General features: G+C 40.9%; 1 long non-coding RNA gene across 1 annotated transcript in view; it reads right to left on the bottom strand.

Annotated features, from left to right (window-relative positions):
- The window catches only part of LOC133385881 (uncharacterized), a 29063-nt gene extending 5615 nt beyond the window's left edge, over nucleotides 1-23448 (bottom strand). The window contains exons 1-2 of the long non-coding RNA XR_009762994.1: nucleotides 23408-23448; nucleotides 21543-21679 (exon numbers count right to left, since the gene is read on the bottom strand). This is a non-coding gene — a long non-coding RNA (uncharacterized LOC133385881). The remainder of the gene's footprint in view (nucleotides 1-21542; nucleotides 21680-23407) is intronic.
- Between the last annotated feature and the right edge of the window lie 431 nt (nucleotides 23449-23879).

Below are 23879 nucleotides of genomic sequence, written 5' to 3'. Positions count from 1 at the left end.
TCAGTGCAGGTACAATTCCATAATATCTCCTTCCTCAAATTACTTCCTGAAAAATCCCAAAATTTAAAGCAAATGGCCTTTAAAAAAATAAAATTATGAAGCAATCACTTTCCAACATGAAATATATTTTGTGTAAATCAGAACGATTTTCCCACATTACTACAAAATATGTTTTCCTTCATTCAAAGAAATAAGATTTTAAGCAACTTTGATTCAGTAAGAGTGTTTAAAAGATTGATGAATGATATGTGAAATGGCTTGTTTCCATTCTGTAATAGTGGGAAAGTGTGGGTGTTTGCACAACAGTAAAGTATAATAGATTTTAGAGAAAGAAGATTGTAAGTTTGTACACATCTCATTGAGTTATATTGTTTTTTAAAAACAAAACAATTCATGGCAGCCTCTCTGGAAAGCAACCAGGTTATGTCCATTGGAGTAGCATTGCTATTCACAGCAGAGCAACAAGGAAGAGGGTTTCCATGGGTTGGAGAAAGCAAACAGCTATGCTAACAAAGCCAAATCACAGTTCATGAATCGTAACAATCAGCAAATTCATTTGCATGCCTAGGCTCAGGCTTCACAAGAAACACACACTAGGCTGAGGTGAAAGATCATCAAAAGCAGTAACTATGATTTGCTCCTACAGCAGACAGTGAGTCATGGCCACCAACTTGGATGCCTTTAAAAGAGGATTAGATAAATTCATGAAGGATAAGGCTATCAGTGGCTACTAGCCATGACGGCTATGCTCTGCAACCATGATAGGAAGCAGTACGCTTCCAGATACCAGTTGTTGGAAACTGCAGGAGGGGAGAATGCTCTTGCATTCAGGTCCTGCTTCCAAGCATCCCATAAGTATCCAGTTGGCCACTGTGAGAACAGGATTCTGGACTAGATGGGCCATTGGTCTGATCCAGCAGACTCTTCTTGTGTTAGTATGTTCTTAATAGATGCCAGGGCCTTGGCAGTCTGGATTCATAGGAGATCACCCTTTGGATGATTCTGTGATTCAATATAGGAGCCATCTAAACACAAAAATCAGAAGTGGGTTCTTCACATCCTGTTCTGCCCTGCATGCATCTCTGAGCAATTTTAAGAGCTTTCCTGGAAAGCACGCAGCTTGCAACTCAGGCCTAGTTCATACATGTAGTCTGCATGCTTTAGTCCCATTTCAACTGTGGTCTGCCATATGAGCCCACATGGTTAAAATTATCAAAATGGAGTGAATCACACATGCAAAACAGCTTGCCATGTAGTGTTGTGTTTTCAGTCAGATGTAGAGAGGAAAAGTGCACTAACACAGCCTTTGCCAACCTGGTGCTGGTGCTTTGGATTACAACTCCCATCAGCCCCAGCCAGCATGCTTATGGGACTTGGGCTGATGGAAGTTGTAGTCCAAAACATCTGAAGGGCATCAGGTTGGCAAAGGCTGCAGTAACACATCCATTCTTTGGATCCTGGCTATAGACAATGATGGCTGGTGGTTTCATCATAATCAGAGAATGTGCTAATATACCCTTGGGGGTGGGGCAGGAGAAGCCTAATAAGAATATGACATTCTTGTGGTTTTGGGAAGAAACCAACTCAGAGATAAGAAAACCTCAAGGAAAGGAAAGGAAAGAAATAATGTTTTCTCTCAAGAATAAATGAAACAAGAAATCCTCTGAGTACAGTTATTTAATTCTACCATTCTGAAAAGTATTAGTACTTGAACAAATGGAAGAAGCTAATTTCATTATTTTAAATGTTTAGAACAGCATCTCCTACTTCTATAAGAAATCGTTTCTGCAGCCATTCCTGCAAAAATGAAAATTGTGCCTCCATTCATTTGTGCATGAGACCCACAAGACTTAGCAGTTTCCACAGCTCATTTTCCCCCTGTTTCAGTATCAGAAAATTCAGCTGGACGTGTCTATTATCATCACTTTGCAATTATTCCCATTCCCACATGTGCATATATGAGACTGTTCTGTCACCCCCCCTCCAACACACAGGAGAGCTCTTCTTTGTAATGTGTGATAAGCGAAGGGAAGACAGATACCATTTTTGGACAATTTTCGAAGCAGTCTCCCTAATGGAGATCAACACCACTTTATATGGGAACTGCATCCACATGTCCTTCCAAGTTTCATCTTCAATTTCACATTTCAAATCAGTTTCCCAGTATGTTTTGAAGTTCATATTACTACCCATATCCCTCTCTATTAAAAGTTTATATAATTTGGAAACTAAACCTTTTTCGTCGCCAACACTGAAACCAGAAGTTCTCCTGTAGTGAGCCGTCTTGTTCCTTGAGTTATAATAATTTTTTTTCTTATAAATGAGCTTATCTGGTACCAAAACATCCAGGAGACACCTTTATCTTTTAGTGTGATATGCCAGCTATCCTGTGAAAGTAGTATACCGTTAGTGTAGAAATCTCACAGTCTGACAAGATTCGTTTAAGTGTAATATCACTTAAACATTCGTTTAAGTGTAATATCGCAAATGCAAACAAGAAAAGAGCTTCTGCTCAGTTTCAAGCCTGCTCCAGAAAGCTTTGTCAATTTCATTCTCAGTGGGAAGGAAAGGGAGAAGGAGGGGGGGACACATTTCTTGCTTTTTTGGAGAAATAAGTGCATTGCCAGAGTGTGTATCTCCTTACATATCAATAAAGGCAGAAAAGCATACATTCCTTTAAGTGTAATATGCAAATGCAAACAAGAAAAGGGTGTCAATTTCATTTTCCGTGGGAAGGCAGGCGTGAAACCGACCAGCAACCTTTCCTTCTGAGGCGAGAACTCCTTTACAGCCATATTGTGCTTCGTTGCAAAGGGGGAGAGGAGCATATGTAATTTTTTTGCTGACCAATTGGTTGATAGGGGGAGGTTTTAGAGGAGGAGCTTGGAAAAAGCGAAAAGAATGTAGGGGTCTTACCACTGCGTGTGCGGGTGCAAAAAAGCATTTTTTTTTATTGGGAAAGAGTGAACTAAAAGGCAAAGTGAGGACTATCAGATGACAAACCGAATATGGAAACCGTGGATTATCCTGCTCCGTTTGGATAAGCCCTGAGTAACGGCCTTTCCCCAGCAAACAGGCCCAGTGTTGCATGAAATCAGTAAACTACTGATGACAAATCTGAGGTCAAGAATATTTGGACATTTAACTTGGGAATGTGTTTTCCTTGAAATTAAGGAAGCATATATTTACATTTGAGGGCTTCTTCATACTCCTGAGTATTGAGTCAGAGCTATTCTGCTTTATCCAAAGCGTGAACCCAGGTAGCCATTCAGGGGAACTGAAGGGATGTAGCTTAGTGGCAGAGTATTTGCCTTGCATGCAGAAAGCCCCAGGTTCAGGCACCGACATTTCCAGGCAGGGCTGGGAGAGAACCCTCCCTAAAACCCTGGAGAGCTGCTGCCAGTTAGTGTAGACAATACTGAGCTAGATGGACCAATGTCTGATTCAGTATAAAACAGTTTCCTATGTTCCTCTGACAATTCTTAAGGCTTTGGGGGCGGGTTAGGTTTTAGTGTTATTGTTGGAATTTTAAGGTTTTAATGTGAATTATATGTTTTATGCTGTACGTCGCCCAGAGTGGCTGGTAAACCAGCCAGATGGGTGACTAATAAATTTAATAAATATAAAATAAATATATAATATACCTCTTCAGGTGTGGATGAGGTTGCAAGAAAGCAGAAATACAAGCCCAGCAGGAATGGAGGCATTGGCCTTACACTAAACAGAATGAGCCATTCCCATTCTCCTGAGCTGCTGCCCTAGCAGTGGTAATATTTGCTTCTTGCTGGCCTGGGATGGCTGGCTCACCTAGCTGCCTTCACCAAGCACCTTCGTTAGAAAAGGCCCCGACTGAGCAAGCAGACAGAGAAGACGCCAGCCCAGACTGTGCAAGCATCATGCATACATGTGCATCACTCTGCTCACACGGCACATGCTGCTGCTGTATTTATTTATAGCCAGCAAAGCAGTGAGTGAGCGGCGGCAAGGTTTTGGAGGATAGCGGTCCACGACGGCCAATGGTCAGGGTGGATGGGAGCTGTAGTCCAACAACATCTGAATGGCTGCAGGTTCCCCATCCTGACCTAAGCATTCTAACAGAATCAGCAACTGCAGAATGCCACAATGTGATCCAAAGAGGGAAGCACCCTTTCTTATTGGATGAAATTACACAGCTCCAAATTTGTGGCACTCAAAGCTTCTGCATATAGAGTCATGAGTTGATTTATGGGGCATAGCAGCATTATGCCGGGTCTCTGGGGTGTGGCTTGCTGCTCAGTCATCAGTTACAAATAGAAAACACAACCAGCAACTGTGAAGAAAGAAGGGAGGGGGGAAGCAACAACCAGCAGCTTATCTAGTAAAAGTCACAATATCAGAACAAAAAAGATATGATATTGTAAAAGCTTAAATACTTCAAAGAGACAAACTGCCAGTGAATCACAAGCCACACACAAATAATAAAATCCTTTACTGGAACTGGATCCATGCAAGAGATCAGAGATCAGACTCACCCAAAGAGCTGCAGAAGTCTATTTGTTTTTGGGAACAGCCAAAAGACGGATATTAAGTTAGACATCAGCATGTTTATTGCCCTGTAAAACATGTTCTGTTAAGCTTCCCTTTGCCCTTTTCTATCCTTAGACAGCTAACTGTAATGCTTTTTTACAACACAATAAAAAACAAATGTGCAATATCAAGATCATTGTCTTTCACACTGTGCCACCAAAGTGTTTGCTCATTTTTATTTTTATTTTTAATCAGAGGAACCAGTGTTTATCCATCTGGGTGGAAACGGTTCACTGTGTGTTCCAAACCCACTATTGTGTTAATATTTAACATTACTGTTGAAATAATAAATTCCAGCTAAGCTGTCACCAAAACTATTTTGTTCATTGCCACGATTCAGTATATTGGAGGCAGAAATGATAATTTTTATGTGTTTATTTATTTATTGGAAAGGAAGAATCCCAGAAAATAATTTCAGTTTTAACAGCAGCGAAAGATCAGGTTTCCCACTACTTTAAATTTTATTCCATTTAGAACAGCTGCTCCTGGCTAATTAATATTCTAACTTCTCGCCAGCTTAATCTTATCTTCTCACTACCTTTGTGTTCAGAGCTCACAGTTATAAATTCCTTGAATCTAGGGCTTGTGAGCATCGCAACAGTTTGCAAGGATTGTCATTTGATGAGGAACCCAGTTTTTCACCTGCAGTGAATATAAGAAACACTATGTTTGTGGCACATACATGGCAGGTGTCGCATAGGTTGTACCTAGGGTTGCCAAGTTCAGGGCCTGAGACTAATCCTGTATCTTTAGGAGAAGAGAAAGTCAGCCAAGTGCAGGTTTTCTTGCAACATTGTAATGGGAAAAACCACAAGGTGGAATTCTCCCTTCCCCCTGCACAACTTTTAAAGATACAGAAGACCTCTTGGTTGCCGGGCCTGCCCTCCAAGAAGCCTTCTGTATCTTTAAAAGTTGTGCAGGAGAAAGGGAGAATTCCACCTTGTGGTTTTTCCCATTACAGTGTTGCAAGAACACCTGCACTTGGCTGACTTTCTCTTTTCCTAAAGATACAGGATCAGTCTCAGGCCCTGAGCCTGGCAACCCTATACTTTATAGAATAATAGAATTATAGAGTTGGAAGGGACCTTAAAGGTCAACCTTCTGCTCATTCAGAAAACCTATTGCTACCACATCCCTGATAGGTGGTCATCCAGCTTCTGCTTAAAGGAGAATCCATCTTTTTCTGAGGAAGTCTGTTCCACTGTTGAACAGTTTGTACCACCAGGAAGTTCATCCTAATGTTTAATCAAAATCTTCTGTCTTACAATTTGAACCTTTTAGTTTGGCTCCTGCCCTCAGCAACAGAAAACAAATTTGTCCCATCATCCATGTGACAACCCTTCAAATATTGTTTCTCACTTGTCTCATCTTGAAGCGAAACATACATAATTTCTTCATCCTTTCCTCATCAGACTATCTGTAGGCCATTCACCAGATGACACTCAGCTCTACCTCTTTATTCCATCTGAATCAGGAGAGGCAGTTCAGGCGTTGAACAGGTGCTTGGAGGCAGTGATGGAGTGGATGTGGGCCAATAAATTGAGACTGAATCCTGAAAAGACAGAGGTGTTATGTGTCTGGAGTTCTCATGTCTAGGAGGTGGAAAGACAGCCTATTCTGGATGGATCAGGTCCACAGCCTAGCAGTACTCCTTGATCCAACATTGTCACTGGAGGTTCAGGTGCCTTAGGTGCTAAGAGTGCCTTTTTCCAGCTCCAGCTGGTTTTCCAGTTTCAGCCCCTTTTGGACAGAGAAGACTTGGCCACAGTGTTCCATGCACTATGCTCTAGTAACTTCCAGACTGGATTATTGCAATGCATTCTACATGGGGCTGCCCTTAAAGACACCCTGGGAACTTCAACTGGCTCAAAATACTGCAGCCAGATTACTGACAGGGGTTCCCTTTAGAACTCATATAACCCCTGTTTTAGAACAGCTGCATTGATTGGCAGTTCATTTCTGGACCCAGTTCAAGGTGCTCACGTTAGTGTTTAAAGCTCTAAATGACTTAGGTCCCAAATTATCTGAAAGACTGCCTCCTTCCCTACAGACCCTCTCGGGTGTTGAGATCAGCGGAAGGGGTCCTTTTGGTAGCTCCACCACCCTCATAAGCTTTTGGGGTGGTGGCGGCCCAGAAGAAGGCATTCTCTGTGGCAGGAGAGGGGATTCTCCCTAAGCTGTGGAACTCCCTCCGCACTGAGGTGCATCTGGCAACTTCATTGTACAACTTTCAGTGAATGCTGAAGACACACTTCTTTACCCTGGCCTTTGACACCTGACATGTATATTTTTAGGACCCATCCTGTTTTTTGTGATGTTGTTTTTAACTGTTTTAATTAAGTATTTTTAAATGGTAATCATCATCATCATCTGTGTTGCCCTCCCTTGGACCCATCCAAGGTTGTTGAGAACAGGATGTAGGACTCCAGGTAAGCTTTATTAAAATAGAATAGTATGGTGCTGTTACTTCTTGTGTTCTGGACATTACACTTCTGTTAATGCAACCTAGAACACACTAGCCTTTTTAGCTACTGCAACGTGCTGCTGCATCGTGTTTAGCTAGCGGTGTATTGAGAAGCCCAGATCCTTTTTGCATGTACTGCTGTCAAGCCAAGTGTGCCTCTAGACTACCTGTATTGAGCCTTCATCCTGATTTGCTAGCCCAAAGGTTGTGCAGAGGTTATACAATTATTGTAAAGTACCCAGAGAGCTTCAGCTATGGGGCCATATACAAATGCAATAAATAAATAAATACAATGTCTGCCATTTATTGAGCATTTATTCTGATTTGTTTGCAGAGAGGTCATATGACTTGCCATCAATCAGTTGTTACCTAAACTTTCTAGTGCATTTTCCCATCACTTTCTTTACTATAAAAAGTCTGGTTTGAGTCTAAGGACTACACTAGATATTATGTAAAATGTGTCTTTGCCTTTCACATGCAGCCGTTTAAAAATGCAGATAGCAGCAACTGGTTTGGCTGATACTACTTGCATTGTACTTCCTTATCCTCACTGGCATTAAAATGGCAAATGCAATTTCATGTAAGTCACTGTCCAATTATTCACTTTGAGGCAAAAAATCCTAACTTCACATATATGCTTATGGGGGCTCAACTGGCAGTGGAGACCTTGGCATCATAGTAGATAGTTCAATAATAAATGCTCACCCCGAGAGACTCTACTTATTTAAAGGGATTGTGTCCAAGAAAATGCCATTGCCCACAATCTCTGTCATAGTTTGTTTTCAAACCTACTCCATGTCACTGATTTGGAATAAACCGCAATAAAAGCACAATCAGAACATCCCTGACATTCTAAAAGTTCAGAAACCTGTGAGGCAATTTACATAGAGTGAAAATGACCTCTTGTCTTTTGCTGGTGAATGTGGACTATCAGGAGACTCAGATCACTGAGGGTTTGATATTACTCTCCTGTTAGTTAAAGCACAATACAATGTGAGTGATAATTTAGTATTGGCTATAATGGTCTCCTGCAATTTTGGATAATTCTGAGCCAGCCTTCAGTAAACATTTCTGTCTCTCTAAGGTATGCAAGTACTGCACATGAGAACTGTGAAATCAAATGCACATGCCATCTATTCATGAGGGGGGGGTGGTATTTGCACCTTTTACTGGGTGTGTATATCCTCTGAGCAGCCCCAAAACTATGTGGAACTATTTATTGTGTTGCAAATTGATACTGAGTGTCAACATATGAAGCTGTCTTATGCTGAGTCAGACCATTGGTCCGTCTAGCCTGGTGTTGTCTATTCTGAAGGACAATAGCTCTTCAGGCCTTTGGTAGAGTCATCTTCCCCAGTCCTCCTTTCCCCAGCTCAGAGAACTTTCCCAGGCTAGAAATGTCAGGGAGTTAATCTGAGACCTTATACATGCAAGGATTTATACAAGGAGAAGGAAAACTGGTATCATCCATATGTTGTTGGACTCAAACGCCCATCAGCCTTCCTACCATGACCAATGGTCAAGGATGATGGGAGTTGTAGTACAGAATATCTGCAGGGCACTAGGTTCCCCATCTCTGTTTTATATTTTCTACCACAGTTGCTCCCAAGCTTCCCCCCCCCGGACCACTTGAAAATGGCTTGTGGTCTTTGCAGACCACATGATTTTGTGCCTGTTGTAGCAGTTATAATGGACAGTGCTAGATGCTGTACAATTTTTAATTTTATTTTTGTAACTTCTTTAATTTCTAATGTATTGTATATAAGAAAAATTGACAGCAATAAAATACAACCTAAAAATAAAAGAAGTTATAAAAATACAATTAAAAATCAATATGTATATTTAATGTGATGGATGTGGTGTTTCCTGACTTCAACCACAAATCCAGACACACACCATGGACCATTTGAATGATGCTCACAGGCCCCTGGTGGTCCTCCCACAGCTTGGGAACCTCTGCTCAACTACTTAGCTATAGCTGCTTTCTTTGCTTTGTTTTCATTCAGTCTTGTGCCATCTTGTGCAATATGGTCCAAAGTAGATGTAATGTTGCTTGTGCAATTATATTTTCTGTGAATTGTTTTTTTTTAAAAGTAAACAGCAGCTGCAGGGGGGCTCCAATCTGCAAAGAATAATGGCATGGGGAAAGGGAGATTATAACCTTGCACCTGTGCTATATGCCCAATCAGAATTGGACTTTGTGCCTGTTATTTGCATCAGGAGAGAAAACCTGATTGGCAATGTGCATTGATCTTCTGCACACTACAGGCATGTTTGCACAGTCTACAGGAGGATTAAGGAACTTGCCGTTAGTAACACTTTAAAAAAATTAACTTTTGTATTGAGTTTTCAAAGGTTTTTCACATCTTGTACAGGTACATCAAAAGAAACCAATCAAACATTGTAGAAAAGTTTGTCCTACCCGGACAGAAGGAGATAAGGTGGCAGGCACAGTGGGTCACAAAAAGGGGGTTAACATTCTTTGCCACTGGAGCCCACTAAGCGTTTCAACAACCAAATCAGGTTTATCAGAACAAATAGCAGTTTGGGCTAGTGCTCCTGGTGGGAAGATTGGGAAGGGCGAGAAGTGCAGAAATAAGAAAAAAATACATTACAATTTATCTATGGTTTGGCATGGTGTGGGAACAGCGGTAGGAACATAGGATTGGCTCCCCCACGGCTCCCCCACCGCACCTACCTCCCTGCTGCCTCCACCCTCCCCCTATCAGTAACTAGCAGTAACCCTAGTGTGGGAAGCCAGGTATGCAACACCTCGCCGGCTGCTACTGCAAGACATGCAACCCAGAAAAAGCATCACTTTATTTTTATCAAATAAAATATTGCCCCTCCAAGTTGTTCTGAAAGTACTGTTGCGTGCCACCCCAATCTCCGAGCAGTGAGATTTCCAGGGGTCACTGCACTCACCCAGGGTTTGGTTTCCTTGGGAAGAAGGTCAGCGGAGACTGTGGTGTCTTTCACAGATAGTAGAGTTGGAAAGGGCCTGTAAGGCCATCAAGTCCAACCCCCTGCTCAATGCAGGAATCCAAATCAAAGCATTTCTGACAGATGGCTATCCAGCTGCCTCTTGAATGCCTCCAGTGTCAGAGAACCCACTACCTCTCTAGGTAATTGGTTCCATTGTCATATGGCTCTTTTTCCTGATGTTCAATCGAAATCTGGCTTCTTGCAACTTGAGCCCATTATTTTGTGTCCTGCAGTCTGGGATGATCGAGAAGAGATCCCGGCCCTCTTCTGTGTGACAACCTTTCATGTACTTGAACAGTGCTATCATATCTCCCCTCCTCTTGTCCAGGCTAAACATGCCCAGTTCTTTCAGTGTCTCCTCTTAGGGCTTTGTTTCCAGTCCCCTGATGAAATCTTCATGAAATATGGTGTATTTATTTATACACATTCCAACCTCAGCTTAAGATGGAGGGATTCAAGGCATCAGCAGTCCAACATCTAGCTTTTCCATCAGAGTTACAGGAGGCACCCCAAAGCCATGGTGCAGAGAGCCAGCCTCTCTGCCTGCCTCCAGTCCCCAGCCTTTCTCAGACACCACTAAAAACACAAGCCTCTCTGCCACCCCAGGAGGGGGGCGGCAGCTCTCCTGAAGCATTTCAATGACAAAAGGATCTTCCTGGCCCATTCACCAGTTGATGGTCACCTGATGGACCCATTAACCCACCTGGCCACTCCATTAGATTAACAAAAGAAACTCATCTGACCAGCAGAGCAGGTTTCTCACCCCCAGGCACAGGATTCCAAATCAGAGGCTGGAAGGGGACTCATAGGAATTATCCATCTCAACCCCAAACCCATAACAGTACCTTGAAAGAAGGGGGGGCTCTTTTTAAAAGCCAGGAAAAGTTGAGGAAATGAACAGGAAGGAAAGAACTTTTTCACAATGGAAGAAGGAGCCGTATAAACCATCCCATGGAGTGGGGAGATCTAAGAACCGCTCCTTCCTAGTAGTGAGAACAGTGTCCATGTGGAATACCAATATTTATTTATTATTTGGTTTATATCCCGCCCTTCCTCCCAGTAGGAGCCCAGGGTGGCAAATATTGTTGGAACAAAGATAGTTGCTTTGTCTTACAAATGCAGAAAAGCACTGGCACTTTATTTTTCCACAGTAAATGCAAGTAAATATAATGCAAAGCAGTCTCTTTTTTGCCAAAAACCTCTTCTAGCATATGAATCACTGTCTAAAATCATAACCTCAGAGCATTATAACAAAGTTTAAATAAATTTATGATTTCCTTTCAGCTTCCTACAATATTCTGCTCAATATGTTTTGAGGTGTAATTTTTTCTCCAGGGTATGAATGAGTTCAGTTTTCTAATTTGATTTTATTAAGGAAAAAAAGTCTTCTCCTTATATGGACACAAGCTTTAATGCACTCAAGAGATGCTTTGATATCTGTGTAGGTGTATTTAATATGTTATTTCCCTTAATTGTATTTCCTGTTCACTAAATTAGAAAAAGCCTGATTTAGAGGGATTAATCTTTTGAGTCTCCTCACCCTGTGCTAGTCTTCATGAACGTATAATTTAATTGTACACTTGGACTTCCGGGAAGGGTGACTTAGCCTGTGCCTGCTTTTGAGACGGGCTCCTGCCTCAAAAGAAGCTTATTCAGATATATCAGTCAGTTTTTTCTTTTTTTTTTGACTGATTAAACTTCTCCCGGGTAGGGAGAAACGAAGAGATTAACCTCAAAGCCTATTTTTGTTGGGACGACCAGATCTCATTAATTTATGGGACGAGGTCCAGCCGACGAAGGTGGGACGGATTTTTAACAGCAAGCTCTATCTGTTAAAGCGAAAGTTCATCTTATCTTCTAAGAGAGAACGCACTAACAGGCAAGCACCCTTCTTTCTATATTTTTCTTTTACTTGACTTAAATTGTTGCTGTTTAAAAGAGATTTGCCAGATTGATCGGTTTTTGACATCTCACTGGGGAGCCGTAACTTCTCTCTGCTACGCACTAATTAATAGCTTATCTCTGTTTTTGTTGCAAAAAGCTGTCCTGGATTTGCATTCTAAAGATACACACAGAAGAGGGATTTCTATTCCAGATTTTTATTTTGAAAAATATTATACTGTTTTGAGACTACTCTCTTTTTGGTCTATTTTATTTTGACGAATCTGTTTCTTGACGATTGCCATTAATTGCTTCGATCCTGGGAACTGCATTTTGTTTACTTAACTATTGGAGAGATAAGGCTGTCTGCTCTGTTTATACTGTGATGTCACCAAGTTTGGAGTATTAACCCAATTGTTGCTGAAATAAGAAGTGGTTTTCCTATATTTTTCTTTTAAAATGGCAATTAAGAAAGTGGCTGAGAATCTGGAAATAACTATGTTTCAGAGAATAATGAATGAGATTGAGATAACGAAAATTGAATTGAGTAAAATGAAGCAGGAGATTAAAGATATAAGGGTCCCTGTGAGAGAGGTGACCCTGGAAGGGGTCCCTGTGAGAGAGGAGACCCCGGAGATTGGAATAGGGGTCCCTGTGAGAGAGGAGACCCTGGAGACTGGAATAGGGGTCCCTGTGAGAGAGGAGATCCCGGAGATTGGACCAAACGTGGAACAGGAACAAGATTTGGAGTCTATGGACTTTAGAAATAAAATCTATTGTTTGGAACTTAATGTTATCTCTGAAGAAATTAATGAAGATTCTAGAGATAAAATTATCAATGGCATGGATTATCTTCTGGACTGGAATGATGTGATGGAGCCCAATATAGAGAAAATCTATGGAATTAACTGCAGCCATGTGACAATGGAAAAACTTTTAAGAGATGACCCAGTGTATTTTGAAAAAAAGAACAGAGATATGATTTTACAGCAGTATTTCAGCAACTTATTCAGAATGGATGGCAAGAAAATATTTGGGATAGAGGTAATTCCCATCAGACTCTTATTATATGACTATGGCTTTGACAGCAAGATTATTATGGAATACTGATAATGGAAGATTGGATATTGAAATTACTGGACTTAACAAGACTACTGAAGATGGAAGATGGAAAATGGAACTAATAGAGATAATAGAACAATGGCTATTGAAATTACTGAACCTAACAGATTCTGATGTGATGGATTAATTGAAATGTTTATTTTGACTATGGTTATGACAATAAGATTATCATAATTAGTAATGAGATGGATTAATCGATATGCTTATCTGGAAAAAAAAATTGATAGATATATTTCTTAAAGAATTGAAACCTCTCTTTGACTTTTTGTGGAAAGAATAAAGTAATGTTTATGAGATTTGATGATTAAGTAAGATAACTACTGGAGGAAAGTGATTTTATAATATGACTTAAGAGACAGGATTGCTATATATTATAGACTTATAACTGATTTGATCTTTGACAAATGGGAAGTCAATATTTTACTCTTTATTTTTTATTTTTGTTTTTTTTTTTTTCTTCTTTTCTTTTTTTTCTTTTTGTTTAACTATTTTTGATTTTGTTTTTTGTCTTTGAATGTTTTATGATTTTGTCTTGTATGTTTTATGAAAATCTGAATAAAAATTATTGAAAAAAAAAAAATTTAATTGTACACTTGTAGTGAGCATTTAGTGGGGGACTGCACACATTAGGGTTGCTTGAAAGTAAATTCATTTATTCGGACTTCCTGTACATGGATTCTTTTCTCTGTAAAGAGGGAAAACTAGCTCCTTATTGCAGGATTCTCATAATCCTCACACCCATTTTGTAGTTTAGGGTTTCACATTTCCATATACAATTTAAAGATTAATTTAAGAAGGATTCAGCATAGGACCAGAACTGCAGTGATCACTGCAAGACTTGACTAGTAGGCCAAAGACCCTGTGTTAGGCAACACAATTTTGTCTGGAATACACCTCTCATGAGCCCTAACTTCCAAGGGTGTCTGCAGGGAAGGAGGGCCAAGAGGAACATTTGCCCTCCCTTGAATTCTAAAAATAATGGTGGGAGGGTGGGTTGCCAGTGACCTGTAGTAATTCATAGACCTCCGCTCCCCCAAAATATTTCTGCAGACACTGTTGCTAACCCTCACCAGCTACATTTTGTCTAAGATGGTTTCACCCTATCTATTGAAAATGTTAGTTTCATATGATTTTTTTTCCCTTTCTCTCCCCCCCCATGGTATAATGTATACATGTTTATGTTTGTAAGGTCACTTGGAGACCTTTCAGGTAACAAGCGACATATAAATTTTGTAAATAATAATAATACTTTGGGAGGTAGGGTGGGATATACATTTAATAACAAATATACTATATAAAAATCAGGGCCAGCCCCAGACATGCTGGGGCCCTTGGGCACAAGCCTGACCCAGGCCCCAGCACTCCCCTTCCACAATTCACGGCAGAATCGCTGCTGCAGATTGCCCGGCGAGAGCTTCGGAGCTCCACCATTCCCTTGCTTAGCCTACCTTGTTCTGCGGTTGCACACGCAGCGGTACCCTTAACAAAGATGGCGGCTGAGGTTTCCCTAAGGAGCTGAAGCCTCTGCCACCATCTTGGTTCATGGCAGGGATGCGCGCACATCTCTGTGGTCCATATGATGATCTTTACCAATCACTGCCTTCCCCCACTTTCCCCTCACTTAATCCAGAATTTCTCATACCAGGTATATGCCAAAAAGGAAACAGCAACTACAGTTGCTAAGGAGGGAGGCCAGTTGCTTTGCCTCTCATTTTTGTATGTGGGTGGTTCTAACTTCACCTCTTTCCACATCTCTTGTTTCTGTTGGATTCCTGTTGGCTACCTCACTCTTCTGCTCTGAGCCAATCAGCAACATAACAAGGTTAGAGGGTAGTAGATTCTGTGCCCCAAAACCTCAGGGTGAACAGTTCAAAGATCAGAGGCTGGAAAAATAAATAAAAAAGAGATAGGGTGCAGCAGCAGCAAAGTTTTAAATGTGGTGAATTGGACTCCTCCTGGCTTCTCTCCTCTCCCCCCCCCCAATTTTTGCCAATGTGTGTCATGGTCAGCTTTGTGCTGGGATGGGAGGGAGACAAAAAAAACCCGGCACTCTTACAAATATGGAAGAGGAAAAAGTTTGTACAAAGAAACTGCAAAGCAATGAGGCTTGGATTACCAGTAGCAAAATCAAGTAAGGAAAACTTTGAATTTTAGTATAGTTTGGATGAGCTCCTGGTCTCGTGCTGAATGCAGCGTTGCCAGCCTAAATGTTAAAACACCTACAGCAGCATAAAAAATGGAAGTGAACTGCCTTCAAGTCGATCCTGGTTTTCAAGGTAAGCGGTATTCAGAGGGGGTTTACCATTGCCTCCCTCTGAGGCTAGTCCTCCCCAGCTGGCTAGGGCCTGCTCAGCTTGCCACAGCTGCACAAGCCCACCCCTTCCTTGTCCGCAACTGCCAGCTGGGGGGCAACTGGGCTCCTTGGGACTATGCAGCTTGCCTACGGTTGCACAGGTGGCAGGGCATGTAACCCCTGAGCCACTCACTGTGGGGTGATCTTTAGCTGGCCCTTGACACCCAGGAGATACAAGCAGGGATTTGAACTCACAGACTCTGGACTCCCAGCCAGGCTGTCCTCCCCACTTGAAACTTGAGTTCTTTGGATGCATTAGGGTTAGCATTGGGGGATGAGCAGGGCTTTTGTACTATTAACAGCTATGTGGCATGCATAAATTCAACAGGTCAAGCCTTTTCTAGCATGCTATTACTGTTGGTCAGTGACGCAGGTTGTGAGACTTACAGATAAGGTTTTTAGCAGAGAGAGAGAAACCTGAAGCAGAAGGGTTAAACTGTGAGAACAGAGTTCCAGACAATCAAGGTCAGTGTGGCTAGCTGAGAGTGTGATAAGCTGGGAACTGGCAGGAACTCGAGTGTGGGGGAAGAATTGTCAATGGAGGAAGATGTCTCTAATGTCTTTGCCTAGTAAAGACTCTTACATGAAACTTGCCTGGCCTGTCTTATTCCTGTTCTAAACGGCTCTTGGATTCATACCACGTCTCACCTGCACACGCAGTGCGCTACAGGGGTTATGGGCCCAGATTAAGAGGTGTTGTAGTGGGTTCGAGAGCTGGTGAAGTGGCGTTGTTGCAGAGAGAAACAAAGCGCAAGTGAGAGGCAAGTAAGAGTGAGCAACATGGCAGTAAATCTATTATCTGGGATGCCGATGGAGAGACTGAATGCTGTAAATTACTCCAGCTGGAAGTGGAGAATGAGGGCTGTTCTGATTAAAGAGGATTTGAATGATGTCGTGGAAAACCCCCCTCCGGCAGCTCCTTCAGCAGCGTGGCTGAAGAAAGACGAGAAAGCGAAGGCTTTTATTAGTCTGGGGCTATCAGATTCACAACTGTTGCTGGTGAGTAATGAGCCGACTGCTAATCAGATGTGGGAAAAGTTAAGAGCTGCACATGTACAGCAAACTGCGGGAAGCAGGCTGTGTTTGGCACGGAAGCTTTATCAGATGCGTTTTACTGATGATGTGACTATGGAAGAGCATTTGGCTGAATTTCGTAGATTAAATGCAGAGCTGCAAGATCGAGGCGTACATCATAATGACTTGCAGATGGTTTATCTCCTGTTATCTTCATTTGATCAAAAATGGGACGTGCTGGTTGCTGGTCTTGAAAGTCAACCAGACGGGACTCTATCTTTGGACTTTGTGGAACAGAAACTTCAACAAGAGTGGTGTAGGAGACAAGAAAACAAGAAAATGGACTTAAAAGAGGCTGGGACTGTGTCTGTACAACGGAATCAAAGAAGCAGAGAAGAGACTAAAACATGTTATTTTTGCGGGTCACGTGAGCATATACAGAGACATTGTTTAAAGAAGACGAATTACAGAGACTTTGAAAGTCAGAGGGCAAGCGTGAACTTTGTTTCTAAAGAGAGCAATAAACTGATTAACTCTAAGTGGCTTCTTGACAGTGGAGCGTCTAATTGCCTAATCACAGACTCTAGTTTATTTTACACTTCAAAGCCGACGCAGGAGAAGCTTTATCTGGCTGACGGATCGACTCAGAACGCGACAGCAAGAGGAATGCTGAAGATGGGTAATTTGGGAATTTTAACAGATGTATTATTGATTTCTGGTTTAAAATATAACATTCTATCAGTGAGAAAATTGGCTCAAATAGGTTGTAAAGTTACATTTGAAGGGGATAGATGTTTTGTGAGAAAAGATGGTGAAATATGCATGCAAGGGAAATTACAGAACAAAATGTTTATAGTTGAATGCAAGATTGATAAAGACATGTGTGCTTGGATAGCAGTAAATAAAGAGAAACATGAGAATTGTGTCCATGAATGGCACAGAAAATTAGCACACGGACATTTTCAAAAGATACAAAACACCCCAAAATATAGTCAAGATTTGAAGTTAACACACTGTGAGCATGTGGATGAGTGTGAGGTATGTTATAAAACAAAAATGACTGTGAATCCAGTAAATAAGAGCTGTGAAAGCACGACTTCAGACCCCTATCAGCTTATACATGTGGATTTAGCTGGTCCTTTTCAGTGCTGAAAAGGTGGAGCAAGGTTTTATTTAGTGATTGTGGATGATTTTTCCAGATTTACACATGTGTTCTTATTGAAAAAGAAAAGTGATGCAGAAGAGAAATTAAAGACATTCATACAGAAAACAGAGACACAACATGGGGCTATTATCAAAAATATCCGATCAGATAGAGGAGGCGAATTTACCAGTAATTCATTTCAAACATATTTGGAAAAGAAGGGAATAATTCATAGTCTCACTGCTCACTTCAGCCCATCCTCCAACGGAACGGCAGAGAGGAGGAACCGGTCATTGCAGGATTCATTGAGAGCAATGCTAGAAGATGCTGATATGAATAACACTTATTGGGGTGAATGTATACTGTACACTGTTTATATTCAGAACCGCCTAATGCACAGAACAATAGGCATGTCTCCCTATGAGAAACTGACTGGAAGAAAACCCAGGGTGACACACATAGAATGTTTTGGGGCAAAATGCTGGGTACATGTTGCAAAACACTCAAAAGCTCAAGCAGGACGCATTTTGGGATTTCAGAATTCATATTACAGAGTTTGGTTACCTGAGAAACAACAAGTAGTGTTAAGCAGAAACATAAAGGTGATAGATAAACCTTGGAGACACAGCCAAACAGTGATCTTAGAGAGTGAAAACAAACAGGAAGCTGCAGATGTTCCTTTCAGGCAGCAAATTCCATTAAAAGCTGCTTTAACAGATTTAATATATGGTGGCAAGCGTACTGTTAAAAGACTGAGAGGTGAAGACATAACAACACATGATACAGAAATGCCAAGTACGAGTGCTGGTCCAACTAAAGTTGAAAGTGAGGAAGAAATGGAAATAGATAATGTCAGGAGATCAGAGAGAAAAACGAAAGGTCAACCTCCTCAGAGATTTGCATTTAATATTACACAACAGAATAATGAAACAGATGAAATTCCAGAGGAATGGGAAAAAGAGGGGCCTATAGATAAAGAAACAATGGGTCTAATGTGGAAGTATTGTGTTGAAGAATGAAATGTAAATGTATCATCAAATAAAAGCAAACATGAATCTGTGAAACTTGTGTAAATAAAGAATAAAGAGAAACTGAACTGAACTGAAACTGTAAATAGAAACTGTAAGAATCCATGTACTGAAATGTATTTGTAATGAAAAGTTAATGTTGTAGAAATGTAATAATTGTGACTTGATGTTTTGAAGTCTGCAAGTCTCAGGTGGGGGCTGTTGGTCAGTGACGCAGGTTGTGAGACTTACAGATAAGGTTTTTAGCAGAGAGAGAGAAACCTGAAGCAGAAGGGTTAAACTGTGAGAACAGAGTTCCAGACAATCAAGGTCAGTGTGGCTAGCTGAGAGTGTGATAAGCTGGGAACTGGCAGGAACTCGAGTGTGGGGGAAGAATTGTCAATGGAGGAAGATGTCTCTAATGTCTTTGCCTAGTAAAGACTCTTGCATGAAACTTGCCTGGCCTGTCTTATTCCTGTTCTAAACGGCTCTTGGATTCATACCACGTCTCACCTACACACGCAGTGCGCTACAATTACAACTATGGGAAAAGGTTCTCCTGTTAACACTCAGTCTGTAAGACATCTTACTACTTGTATGTGGCCCCTGACTTACCTTTGGGCCCTTGAATCCACCCACAAAACTGGATACAAATTTGCAAATTACCCCAAAACAGCCCAAAATAAATGCAAATCTCTGTCCTCTGTTGCAAGATGGGAGGACCCAATTCACATAAAGTGTACTGAGCCCAGAAAATCCTGTTGGCACCCCTGCACACTGAAGGACAGGTCAATTAACCTGCTGTATTAATGAAAGTTTTTGGGTTTTTTTAAGGTATTTGTTTGGCTCCCTTCACTTCTGATTCATGAGCAAGTAACCAGCCATGTTAACTTTTATGCACCTGTGCAGTACAATTCCTCCTGCTATGGTAAATTAATAATGTGTCAAAGCTGCCATTTGATCAAACCTTCTAATCCTCTGCTTGTAAAACATATTGACCCTATTGTTCTGTATTCATCAACTGTCTCCAGACGTTTATATACAGTGAAACTTACTTTATTGTTAGTGCCTTATCGACAAACATTGTGAAGCGTTAAGCCATAAAAGGCAACAAGTCATACATAATAAAAGTTACAGTTTCTACAGAGAAGCGATTAATACAGTAAAAGAGAAAACATCCTATAACAAAGCAGGCAAGGATCAAATGGGAGCAATTAGCAGCAGTTGTAATCTGGAGTTTAACCAAAGGTGGCTGTGAATGCTATAGACCCAGAGATGTGTGTGTGTGATGGGAAAGGAAGCAAAATGCACACAAATTTATCTTTTTCCACATCCAGTGTAATATCCAACGGAGGAACTTCCTACAGTTTAAGATCCAAAATGGGAACTCGTGCATTGCCCCTTCAAAGAGCAATATGTGAGATGTACCTGAAGCTGCAGGTGTTTTTGCCACAGATGTAGCTCACACATGGGATAAGATTTCAGTTTCTGTAAGTTTCTCATTTTTCCAATCTTAAATTCAATTCTCCACATTTCTCCATCAGCTTGCAATTACTGTTATTATTTTAAAATCCTCATGAAAATTCAACAGTATTTAAGTACACATTTTTCTTAATATACATATTTTTGCAATTTCCCATAATGCATTTTGTATGTTATTTGTATTAGTATGTATGTTTTTATGCATATTTCCCTCTCATATACACACTGTTGTATACATTACTGCACTGTAAAATTCAGAAGACTGAATGTCAAAGGATAGCTGAGTTTCAGTTTGTGTATTATACAACCAAAAGCATGGCTGTATACTATAGTCAGCATGGATTTTTTTTGCATTCCCCAATGTTAAATTGAAAATACCCCCCATGCCATTCTGATGCTTCCCACAAGCACATTTCAAAACAAAACTGTACACAACTTATAGTCCTGAACTCAGAAACGCTTGCTTAAGTTATCATGGCAATACACAAAACAGTCAGAGAGAATCAAGAGTTCAAAGTGTAAAAAGAGAGAGAGAGAGAAACCAGATCCGTTCTGGACTTTTTTCTGTCAGTGTTCTCATAATTTGTTGAAATTAATTAAAAACCAGCCATGTTCACAGAGTTCACCAATTACTGACCTTGCTCCATACTCTGACCTTCATCTTCTGCAAATTAAAAGTTTAAAAAATGCCTGGCTGACTTTTAATTAATTTAAGAAATTTAACATTGAACTCAGTGATAAGGCCAGGCATGCTCAGTAAGAACCAACTGTCAGTGTTCTAAAAGCCAGACTCACAGCTGCTTGGCTTGGCTAATCAGGGGGCCACACCCACACCAGACCTTTATTTCACTTTAGACAGTCATGGCTTCCCCCTAAGTATCCTGGGAAGTACAGTTTGTGAAGGGTGCTAAGAGGAGACTCCTGTTCCCCTGACAGAGGTCTACTGGCCATAGTAGTCTTCACCATCATATTACATTGACCAATAAGAAGGATTTGAAATTAATACAAATAAATTTGACACAGATTTCTAGGGTGAATAATGAGAGAAATTTAAATGTCTAGCTTAGATTCTCTGTAGAACCTTGCTGGTCATGGACCGAAATAAACATTCATTCATTCATTCTCTGTAGAAACAGTAATAACACAGGAAAGAAGCAAAGTAAGAAGAACACCAACAAACATACAAAAATGTAATTCTCCATCTTTGGAGATGGTAGGTGTTGCCACCACTCACCATATGCTCAGAGGCACATTACCAAATTCTTCCAAGCTACACAGGAAGTGGATTGGACTGTGAAAGACCAACCCAAATGGTGTTTGCATTTTGACAAATTTGTAGGGCAGTACAATATCAGAGAGGAGGTCAGGTCGCCTATTCCCCTGGTGCATTCACTATAGCTGCCCAATTTCCTTGCTTTTAAAAGTTTGATAGAAATATATGTTGGCTATAGGTACGTTCTTAAACTGCAAGTGCAAACTAGTTTTGCATTACAATGGGAACCAAACCACATTTCTCCGCCATACCTTTGCATGAGTTCGCACTTCAAATGTTGAGTTGGAAGCATGCACCACTATTGCCTCATCTCCTTCATCTTCTATGTTAGGTCCAAAGCCTTTCCGTTCGCTTGCACTTCAGAAGTCAAAACACCATAAGGAGTCCACTGTTCAGGGAATTCACACAATCCTTGCTGTCTTTTAATGTTATATGCATAGTCAGGCATTACTGGGGATTCGCTCAGATGATCAGTGAATGTATCCCACATCCGACTTTTTAGCCTTTGCAAGATAAATAATCCCTCAAACCCCAATTCAAAATGTAACATTCAAGCCACACATAGTAATTTGGCTGTGAAAAGGAGATGCTGATTCTAGTCCTTATCTAATGGTTTTGCCAATCACAGACCTTGCTTGGACACTTTAAGTATTAGCAAGTTAGCTGGTGGTACATGATGACAGACAACTACCATGCATGCTATTCTCTGCTCTGAGTTAGAGAAAGGCTTTCTTGGTACTCTAAAATGGATGAAAAATTCTATTTCAGAGTTGAATGTAGATTCAGTCAAAGATTTATTTATCTGTTTATCAGAAAGTACGGGGAGGGTGAAAATTGCATTCATCGTACAAGTAGGATATAAACAGTGCAGGGGAGATACCCATGTAGGAAATGTATCACATGCTTTGCATATGATAAATTATTTCTAGATGGAATAATTTGATGCATAGGCTTGAATACATATTTTTGCTTACACATTCATTTAGGATCAGCAAAGTTTGGAATGGGGGTAAATTACACTGGCTTCCTATAGTTTGCGTTGCTCTGCCCAAGTCCCTTCTTAGAGATCCTGGTAAATATTGGGGGCTCATAAAACCCACCTCAAAAGGGGAGATGGATTTTATAAATCCTGAACTGTCTCTCCTGCTCACATCTAAACAGAAATTGAGAGAAGGATTCCTGGTTATCTCCCTCAATTTTCCCAACAGTCCTGCATGTAAGCCCCAAGGAAGGGAGGGAAGAACAGAAGGAAAGAAAGATACATGAAATGTCATCCTCAGTTGACAGATAGACACACACACATGGTGTAGAGGGGGAAATCGTGGGGCAGAACGGCAATAAAATGCAAAAAATATCAACTGTGTGTCGATTCAGTTAAACCATAAATGCAAAATAAGCACAGTGACCATTCCCAACAGCAGTGTGGTGACCACCAAACAGCATCAAGATAGTGACTGAGAATACTCTTTGCAGACCAATTAAAGTAGCTTGTGCCTAATGCAAAAGAGCAGAGAGTGCACAAAAGCATACAGGGACAAAGACTGATGTGGTGCAACTTGTAATCTTTTGCACTGGGCACCAGGTGAGCTAAAAATAACTTCCTGAATAATCTAAAAACTGCATGCAATGCACATGGGGTTTCTACCATGTTGGGTGCCTCCAGACTGTCAGTATTTTGCAGAAGGGATTCAAGCGCATACTGGAAATTTAGTTTTCTGCAATTAATTTCTGCACTCTGTTACCCTAGTACAGCCTTTCCCAACCAGTGTGCCTCCAGATGTTGTTGGACCACAACTCCCATCAGCCTCAGCCAGCATTGCCAATGGTCAGGAAAGATGGGAGTTGTAGTCCAACAACATCTGGAGGCACACTGGTTGGGAAAGGCTGCCTTAGTACAACAGATCCACTATAAAAAAAACCCCAGGCTTCTTGTAGTTTGGAGAGTGATGGGGAATTGCATTAAAAAGTGTGAGTGAATAAATGATAAATGTGAAGACATGTAAACACCCCACAAGCAAATAAGGATAAATGCTCATTGTTATACAACTACTCTGTAAACAAGTCAGAACAAATGCTTAATACAAATAGACTGGATATAGGGTAGAAACACACTCACTGTTCTGCTGGTTCCAGTGTGTCTCCACCTCTCTCTTCCGAAAACCAGAGCACATGACACTAGTCAAACCTCACCCCTATTTATTGGAAAACCTGGTGGGATCACCTTGAGTGTTTTTTTAAAAAAAATCAGCTTCAAAGAGATTTTGCAGCTGATCGGCAGACCAACCCATTCCCCCTCCAGGTGTGGCTAATTGAAACGCTCAGCTTTATGCAAGTAAACCAGGATGAATGCTAAATAAAACAGGTCATCTGGAGGAGCCCATCTTCAACCAAGAACATCTGTTTCTCTGCTCCCCTTCCCTCATTTTCTTTTTTGTCAACACTGAGTCTGAGAAATTGTTCCAGTAACTGAAAAGCAAGCTCACTGCTTTGTGATTTTTTACTTGGTCCTTATAAAGATATAACATTGTTTCTGTTTGGCTTTTTTTCCTAATGGGCCAATGTTGTTGCCTGCATTTTCAAGCCACTAT

The sequence above is a fragment of the Rhineura floridana genome, chromosome 5 (genome assembly GCF_030035675.1).
Source record: "Rhineura floridana isolate rRhiFlo1 chromosome 5, rRhiFlo1.hap2, whole genome shotgun sequence".
Taxonomy (NCBI): Eukaryota; Metazoa; Chordata; class Lepidosauria; order Squamata; family Rhineuridae; genus Rhineura; species Rhineura floridana.
Note: the sequence above shows the minus strand (reverse complement) of the source record. Positions and strands in the feature narration are given on the sequence as shown.